The following is a 9,399-nucleotide window of genomic DNA, read 5'->3' as shown; positions in this document are numbered from 1 at the left end:
CCTCCTCTCGTTTTCATCCCTTCATGGCTGCAGTCCAGTTCTGCATCCTTTTCTTGTTACAGCTGCAAACAGAGACTTCCTCTGGATTGCTATCGGGGTGGACAGATTTCACATACAAGATTTAGAGGCTGTGTATGTAACCACTGGCTGGGTCACAGCTGGATACAATAGACCCTGACTTTACCCCCCTCCATCAAGCAAAACGTATTAGGTTCATAACTTTGTTCCGCATAGGTGTTTTAATGAATGCTAGACTGGCAGGTCATTTTTTTTCGTTGATCATCTGAGGAGGATTTTCTATTGTTTTAACATTTTAAGATTAAAATACATTCCTCTTGTCATAGTCCGGTGCTCTTTGGCTGTGCATACGAAGATAGCCTATAAAGATTATCCTTCAGTCAGTCAACAATCACGAAACATGAACAGCAGTTACGGGTGTTTGTTGTAGTGTTGTCACCGATTGGTCTTTTTCACATTAGCTGGTGGTTTTCGAAAGAATGTTTACCCTGGACAAGCAGTCAAGTGATGCGGGCATGTCTGCAGATTAACACACACACACACACACACACACATACTGTGCAGAAAAGCATGTATGTTTAAAGGAACAGTTCACCCAAAATACATTATATATATCTATAGATATATATATCTGTATCTATCTATATCTATATCTATATCTATATATATATCTATATATCTATATCTATATCTATATATATATATATATATACATATATTTACAATTTCCCACTTACCTCTTGTGCTATCCATCTAGATGGTTTCTGTGTAATTTGCCGAGGTTTCCCTTCTGTCACGATCTCAGTCTTCTTTCACCTCAGGACGATGCAACTGGATCGGTGTTGTTTTGTGGAGCTGAAACTGCTAAAAATGTGCATGTGAAGAAAATCAACAGCCACAGCTTTTTCCAGAAACAATGGCACAGATACCTGGTCTATTCCACAGCCCTAGCCCTGGGGTGCAGAGAGTATCATTGGGAACTATTTCTTGCTGAAGAATGCTGTCAGTCTGTGTCTATCTCTAATCCATACTGGTTGTTGACAGATAGATATAGTGTTCTTTGGAAAGTTGAGTTTTTTACACTTGCAATTTTGATAAATGTCAATTGTGTTGAGGTGAAGAGACTGACTGAAAACTTGCCAAATCACACCGGCTGGAGTGCTGAGTGGGAAAATAGCTTTTTGATTAACTGCTCCTTTAAATTATTAAATGATATGAAGTATTTCCTCCCACACGTTGCTCGGCCTTTTTAGATATGTGATGATGATCACACTTGCTCTGCCACTCTCATCACACAAATCAGCACTAATAACTGTCAACATGACCCGAGGTGCTCAGTGGCAGGTGTTGCATGAGCTGTTACCTCCACCACTCAGATGTGACCTGTGGCCATGTAAACAATACTAAATACAGACCGAGCAGGAAACGCCCCAACTGATTTCTCCTCCTCCCCTTATATGAGTCACTCCAGAAGGCCAAGCAGCCAGGAAATTGTAGTCATAGTTAAGATGATGATGGTGTGCCGCACGAGAACAAAGGCCACCGCATCCAGTTTGACTTCTTCACTGAGACACCATAATGAGCCCCTGTTGACACGGCACCTGTCAGCAGAAGTGACAGTCAATCCCATCCATCACAAGTGGAATCACCGCTTTCAATATATCCCATCAGCAAAAGGCCCACCAATCTCAGGTGGATTATAATTCGCTGCCATTAAAACAGAGCGCTTATCATTGTGCTTTTAAACTGCATTAAGCTTTACAGGGGCGCAGCGTGTTGTGATGATCGATTTTAATGTCTTTGGCTGCGAAGACGGGAGTGCATCAGAGGTGAGGGTGGAGTTTGGATTGAAAGTCCTTGGAATGTTCTTGATCTGAGCGAGTATAAACAGGGACATGAGAGACTTGAGAAGTAAAGGGTTATAAAATTTAGTAGCTTGGCTGCGCCTTGTCACGGTCCTCTGAAAAACAATAGCCCTGGCTGAGTTTCAGGTGCATACCAATTAAAGGATCTCATCATAATGGTGTTATGATATTAATAGAGTTCCTTGCGCAGAGGAGAAGAAAGTGATTAAAGTAAAGGTGACAGCTGCCGGAGAGGGACAGAGTGATTTTCACAGGAAAAAGCGACGTGGATTGAAAGACAAAAATCTCACTCAATTTTGTTCCTGCAGACCTTTCCTCAGATTCCCCCGAGTTACAGCAGATGAGAGACAGAGGTGGTTGGTGAATGCAGGTTGCGTAGAAAAGGAGTTGTTGAAATGCCAACCAAGGGCAACAGGAGACTTTTAAAACAGTCACGTCTGGTGGACTCCAGTGTCTTTGTGCAGCAGTTTCTGTGCATGAACAAAGGTCGCTGTCTGGGGAAGGTCCGCCACGCAGGCTTCCTCACCTCTCACTGACTCTGTTTATTCTTGCCTCCAATCTCTTCTGTCTCTTCCCGTATTTCTTATTATGTCTTTAGCTCTGAACTGTCTTTTGCTCTCACTCCAAAGACCTAAGGGTTTGTGCCTCCTGGATCGAAGCGGGGATGAGAAATAATTGTTTGGCCCTCCCTGTCTGAGTCAGATATTTCTCCATACACACCTGGCAGAACAACAGTTATGTCGGCTAGTGCCTGAGAACAAAGAAAATCACTATAATATAATATAATAAAATAGTCATAAGGGTTTGTTTGTGGTATTCAGTTATACTTTTATATCATGTTCCTGTAACATTCATATGGGAATTTATAGTTTTGGTGGGATGTTTAATTTACTTGATTTGATTTGCCAACTCAAAAGATCATACGAAAGATCATAAAAAAAAATTAATTGTTTGATCCCAGGGGATGGCACAAGTCATAAACACCCAGATGAGATAATTCAGATAAGATAATTCTTTGTCTGTCAGTATTGAAATTTGCTTTGTGCCAGACTGAATGAATATGAATGAATGAATAAATACAACATCATAAGACAAATAAACTAGAAGAGTGCAGACCCCCATCAGGCATATCTCATCTTTTCCAGACTATAGGCTACCCTGTGTGCTTAGCAAAACTTGGAAGAGACTCAGCAGCTTAAGGTATTGTCAAACACTTTTCAAATTACAAATTAAATCACTGTATAATTCAAATGTAATATAGAACATATACCATAAAACTCCCAAAGCCTCTTTACTTTAGCCGTTTCTTGTTTTCTTTGTATCTGTTTTGACTTTATAACTCACATTATACCAGTGGCTGGAAACCTGTGGCTCGAGAGCCATTTGTGGCTCTTCATTTGTTATTGTATTGTTAATGTTCTTGGATCTGATATGAAATAAAGTTTGTCTAAAGTCCTCTAAAGAAGAGAGCCTTGGATCCTTTGTCACATTAGACAAACCGAGACGCATCTGTCAGCTATGATCTGTAAAACTGAACAGAGACCAAAGCTTGATTTTGCACAGTTTGAGCTTAAAATTGGCACCCTCTTCCTCACTCGGAGCTCATCACAATATTTATACAGCATTTATTTGAAAATAATTACTCTGAAAAACAACTAAGATCAGAGAGAAGAGAAAATATTGCCTATTAGAAGCGCTGGAAAACAATCTGCAGTGATTTAAAACAGTAAGGGAGTTCAGGAAATGAGCAAAAGCTCTAATTACACTGGGACTGTCCACAAAAGATTGGAAAACTCTAATAATCTGCTGCTGCCGCTGTTTCATTGCCACATTGAACCTTTCACCCTCCATAGTCCCTCTCTATTTCTCCTTTTCTGCCTGTCTTTCAGTGGGACGGAGACAAATACAGATATTGTTACATCTCAGAAAGTTACGACTTAAAGTGTGTTCACCCAAAAACTTGTTTAAACATATCCGCTCACCCACGTCTTCGCAACGCAATCCAAAAAACAGGTCGAACAGGGTATGCAGAGTCCACGGTGCACTTAAAGGTCACCGTGTTCAACTCCAGAGCGGCATAACAGGGGAGAGAAACCATCCATGACACTGGCATGGCCCTTTTGATCTCTCTTCTCAGCATCGCGCTTGACTTTGTGTACGTGGGCAGTATAGCGCTGAGGGCACCGACCTTTATCAGGCTCGCCCTGCCTTCAACAGCTGCACAGCAACCACAGGCTCTAAACAACGGGCTAATCACACTACCCTTCTCGCATGGACGCACATGTGCATTCAGATGACTGCCACTGCACTCAGAGGTGCTATGTAGAGCATTTGAACATCAATTATCACACGGCTCCATGGAAAACTGAATTCTGATTGGTCAGTCAGTCCAGTATTTCTGAATAATGACCGTCATTTGAATAATGATCTGTTGCTATAGATGGTCACTCCAAACAAATTTCATATATCGTTCCATACTACCATTAATCAAAGTAACAAACAGCGACTCTTACTGGAACCACAAAGTCATTACAACAAGGATTTTGAAAGCATGAAACATTTGATTCATGGTCGGAGGATGCACTTTCACCAGAAGAGAAAAAGAAGAAAACACCAAGGACAAAAAGAAGGTAGACTAGAACGTGTCGAAGGCCGTTTGAGGTGTTAACACATCTTGCCACACAGGTCTAACATTACCTGCTTGGGACGCTAATATAATCTATTGACTTGAAGGCTAATAAAATAATTTCAAAATAAATATTTTGTGTCAAATTTTTGCTCTCTTTCATGAGTAGCCATGTCACAGGAAGGATCATGTGCAGCCAGCTCGTCATTATCACAACGTCTTTGCACAGCTACATCAAACACTCGATTGTGATTGGTTCATTAAGGCATTCTGCAGTCAGTTTTATTTCTTAAAGACCCCCTCCACACATCAATTAACCCCCTAAAAACTCATCTCTGTTCATCAGTGTTACATATTTAGAAGTTTTTTTTTTTTTTTTTTCCATGAAGAAGCATCCCTTCATGCCTTAAAATGGCTAAGCTATAACTCCTTAACCCTTAGGTTACCCTTCAAAAAGGGTAACTCATGGATGAAATAAAAATGCATTACAAGGTCAAATAATGGATTTTCATGCTGAAAGTTGGGATTTTCAAATTTAACCCAAAATTACCCCCTCTTGCCAAAAATCACCCCCCTGTGACCTTTTGGTGGTCACTTTCTAGAAAATGGACATTTTTGTCCACGAAGGGTCATGGATAAGTTAAAAATGCATTACAGGGTCAAAAAATGGATTTTTGTGCTGAAGTTGAGATTTTGAAATTTCACCCAGAATGACACCCCCTCACCAAAAATCAACTCTGGTGAGGATGGTGATTGTCTGCGAGAGAGTTTTGAATTTTGAAAATGGACAAAAATGTCCAGGGGTCATACGAGGGTTAAATATGTGCAGGCCTATGAATAACTGGGGCTTTGTGATCACAGGATGAGGAAATGTCATCCCGCTGTTGTGCTGTAGTTTATAATCTAACCATGAAAGAAAAAAAAAAACAAGAAAATTTCATCACAGTTACACTAATATTGTTCATGAGAAGCACCCATTTTGAGCGGGTCTTGTTTGTTTTGAAAATCAAACACTCAAAGCGACCGATGGCAAAGTGTATGCAAAGATATGCAAAGTACCACCATGTCAGCTGACAGATTTGGCTGTTGGATTTGTGACGTACCAAATCTGACTCGCCCGGGGTACGTTTGAACCTCAGATTTTAGGGAAGTGCACAGGCAAAGTGACAAATTTTGCACCGATACAAGTCAGTATAGTCGAAGTCAGAGTCATTTTAGGGGACGTAAACATAAGAAAAACACATTTTGACCTGTGTCAGCAAGCTACATATGCAGAAAAAATTCAGGCAGCAGGCGTTACAGCCGTGAAAACTGCCCTCTGATTTCTCTCCCGAGGTAACGCTAAAGCCATGTGTTAACCGGATAACTCACTCTGAGGTGCTCTCAAAGGTAGCATCAAAAAATAATGACCTTTGCGGAGGAACTGGGGTTCTTTGCCTTCACAGCAGTCATTATTTTTCTATAGAAGGCCACCTCGTCTTGGATTATCCCTTATATAAGCAAAGACAGGGCAATAAAAGACCCCACCACTTGCTGTAAACAAAGGACACTATGGGAGTGTTTTGCCTTTTTGTTTCAAGGCTAAAAGTTTCAGAATTTATGGTAAATAGCAGATTGTGGAATGAGAGAAAGGCCTATGGAATGATTTATGATTTATTTTCCTCATCAAAGCAGAGGAAAAAACAAAGATGTGCAGCAGTATCTTTTTTTGTGACAGGGAGCAGAAGGTTTTATGGGAAATGTAGTCTTTTACCTCTAGCAATAATAATAATAATAATAATAATAATAATGATAATAATAATAATTATTATTAATAACAACAACAATAATAATAATAATAATACTTTTGTTATTGTTATTGTTGTTATTATTATCATTATTATCATTATTATTATTATTATTGTACCACTGGCGTGAGGTAGAGTTGAAGCTATTAGACATCTGTAATCTTTTTTTTTTTTTTTTTTTTTGACAGTGCCTTTTGGAAATAAATTCATTTTTTAAATATATTACACAAGGCACCTTTAACTGATGAGTCTGCCACATATACATGTAGATACAGAGAGTTACAGTATACACTCACTTCACATACACATACACACACGCTCACACCTGGCCCCAGGGTCCCAGACCATAAGAAAAGGTTAGCTGTTGTAGCTGAGTCTAATTGCTTTGGACACCTTTATCTTCCAGAGCTGCTGCTGCTGCTGCTGCTGTGTACAGACTGTATATTCTTAATCTCCTCTGAGACTGTCTGGATATGAATCTCTGTCCAAGGACAGATACAGAAGAGCAGGCTAGAGGCAGACCGGCAGTGTTTTCGCCGACTGCTGTCCTGGTTTGTGTGCGTGTGCTGGTTCACACAACTTTGTGTCTGTGAGCACACACACATACATGGAACATTTGACGACTGACTCCGCTGTGTGACATATGTTCAGGTAGACGGGGTGAGATACATAGATGAGTTGAAAACAGTAGCCTGTTGGAGCGCCGCTCACTGTTACCTGGGAGGAAAAATCAACAGAATTATTTTAAAGATGATATCACCTCTGTCAGAAAACTCATCTCTTGCCCAGAGAAATGCTGTGCGTGATAAGAGCATAGCTCAGGGGCGGACGGGCGCACCAGGCTTATGAAAACAGTCTTAGATTTCTGATTGGTATCGTCTGTTTGCTATTTCTTTGGAACATAAACAGTCTGTGCAACTGGGGAAAAAAAGGGATCTGTATCTTTTCAAACAATGATGAGCTTAGAAATTTACATTTTACATTCAAGTTTTTGAGGTTGGATTTTTTTGGGGGGGTCAAAACGAAAATGGCACCTCCATCTATCACATCCAGGTGTCGCTGGATGATATATGTATAGCACAGTGGCAATAAGCTGCACTAGCCAGTAACGCCACTGCTACCCTTCAGTAAATAGAGAGTATATTGAAAACACCTTTCCCTGTTCTCCCTCAGCCTCTCAACCTGTTCAGTCCAACCCCGCTGATGTCTGTCATGTTTTAACCTCTCTCTGAGGCAAAGTAATGTTCAGACTGAGTGCAATATTACTCCCTGGGGCTTTACAATTTGATCAAGCAAGGGGGGGCGAGGGGGCTCAGCAGAGTAATGAGATAGCTTTGGGGTTTAGCCAGCAAGCAAAAAAAAGGAAAAAAGGTGAATGTTAACACTGATGGACTACCAGTTCTAAACACGCTCCCAGTTCTTGTCTGGGCAGCTTGTCATCCCGATGCCCAAGGCTTCAAAGTGCAGCACTTTGCGGCCGGCGCTGCAGACTCAACTGTGTGTGGAGTGTGTCGACTGTGTGTAATGAAACTAATTGGATTAGGAACTTAAGGGAATATTTGCACATGTGGGTATTTGTTCTGTGCATGCATGCGGTTATGTGTGTATGATATTCCCAGGCCAGTATTATTCTTTGCAACCAGCACCTGCAAACTCCTACCCGAAAACTATGCGCCACACTTGACATACATTTAGAGGACATTGCCACTTTGATCGCTATCTGCCCAGTAACGTCTGCATGTTTGCCCGCACTGGAGGAATAACTGTTTGCTCAATTTATGAAAAGACAAATACACTTGAGAGCGGTTCACTGAGCTTGCCAAGACACCAAAGAAAGTTTCAGATGTCCTAATTTGATCACAATATTACCCTAAGTAAGTGCAAACAACGTGAAAGCAACTGTTGGGAAAATCCAGCGCACAGAGGCTGTAGCATGCCATCCAGCAGTGTGCTCATTATGTTTATTTAAACCCATAGTGGAACTTTTTTGTTTTTGTTGATCCCCGTTGTAATTACAAAAAACAGTTTTGCATGATCTGGTGCTGTGCTGGCATAAGAAACAGACAACTGTGAGATAGGGGCCAAAATCTTCATGAACAATCTGCCGTAACTATGTGGGATTTTCATGAAGATTAATACATTTTTCAGGTGTTTTTTTTTTTTTTTGCTGGCTGACATAAATAGGCTATGTCATTGCTAGTAAGACGTTTCATGGTTGCATCAGTGCAGTTGTTGGATTCTTGGATGCTAAACATTGTTGTTTAGTTTTAATGAAAAGCATATTGAAACTTTTAGTTTCAGTTGTAAAATCTGTTCACAGAATGCATCCCAAAGCACTGGATAGCAGGATAACAGAGTATTTTAGAAAGAATACATCTGAAATTAGTAAACAAAACTTCCTTAGGATCTTGGCAACGTGCAGCTGGCGATCCATTCTTGAATGTATTTCAAAAACTGTGTTACTGAGCCTGGGGGTAGGCTATTTTTCTCTGAAGGCATCTACACATTCAGACATTACTAAGAGAATAACTATGAATTCTGGCAATATGCCTCCACTTAAATGCATAGAAACATGACGAACAGTCTTTTATGGTGCAGGTGTAGCACAGGCGTCATTTTCAGTGTGTGAATAGTGCAGTGTATGTACAGCTTAATGAAATGACATGATAACCATATCTGCTCCACATGTGTCCTGTGCTTGGATCTCAGTTGTATACCTTGGGAAGATTGTTGGCCGTAGGGTTTAGGAGAATGATGTCGGCCAGGTATGCCTCAGAGTCTGCAGAGATGAACTGGGGAGAATTTGGACGTGTGGCCGTGAGTGGCAAAATTTACAAAAGGTTGAGAAAAAGAGATTGCTGAAAAAGATTGATGTGCTGTGGATGTCATGCAGGTTGGTTCTGTAATATTAGTAAAAAGGTGTAACAATGAATGAAAAATGAAAATGAAATGAAGAGTACAATGAATGGTTGGATTTGCATCTAAATTCTGCACACTGTGGCACAGGAAAGTGTCTCGTCTGTAGCTTTTGCCCCTTTGGTTTTCCTCCTGAATCCAAAGCATGTAAGTGAACAGAAGTTATTGTTGTTTTGTGGTGTTGTTT

Source organism: Myripristis murdjan, chromosome 9 (assembly GCF_902150065.1).
Source record: "Myripristis murdjan chromosome 9, fMyrMur1.1, whole genome shotgun sequence".
Classification (NCBI taxonomy): domain Eukaryota; kingdom Metazoa; phylum Chordata; class Actinopteri; order Holocentriformes; family Holocentridae; genus Myripristis; species Myripristis murdjan.
Note: the sequence above shows the minus strand (reverse complement) of the source record.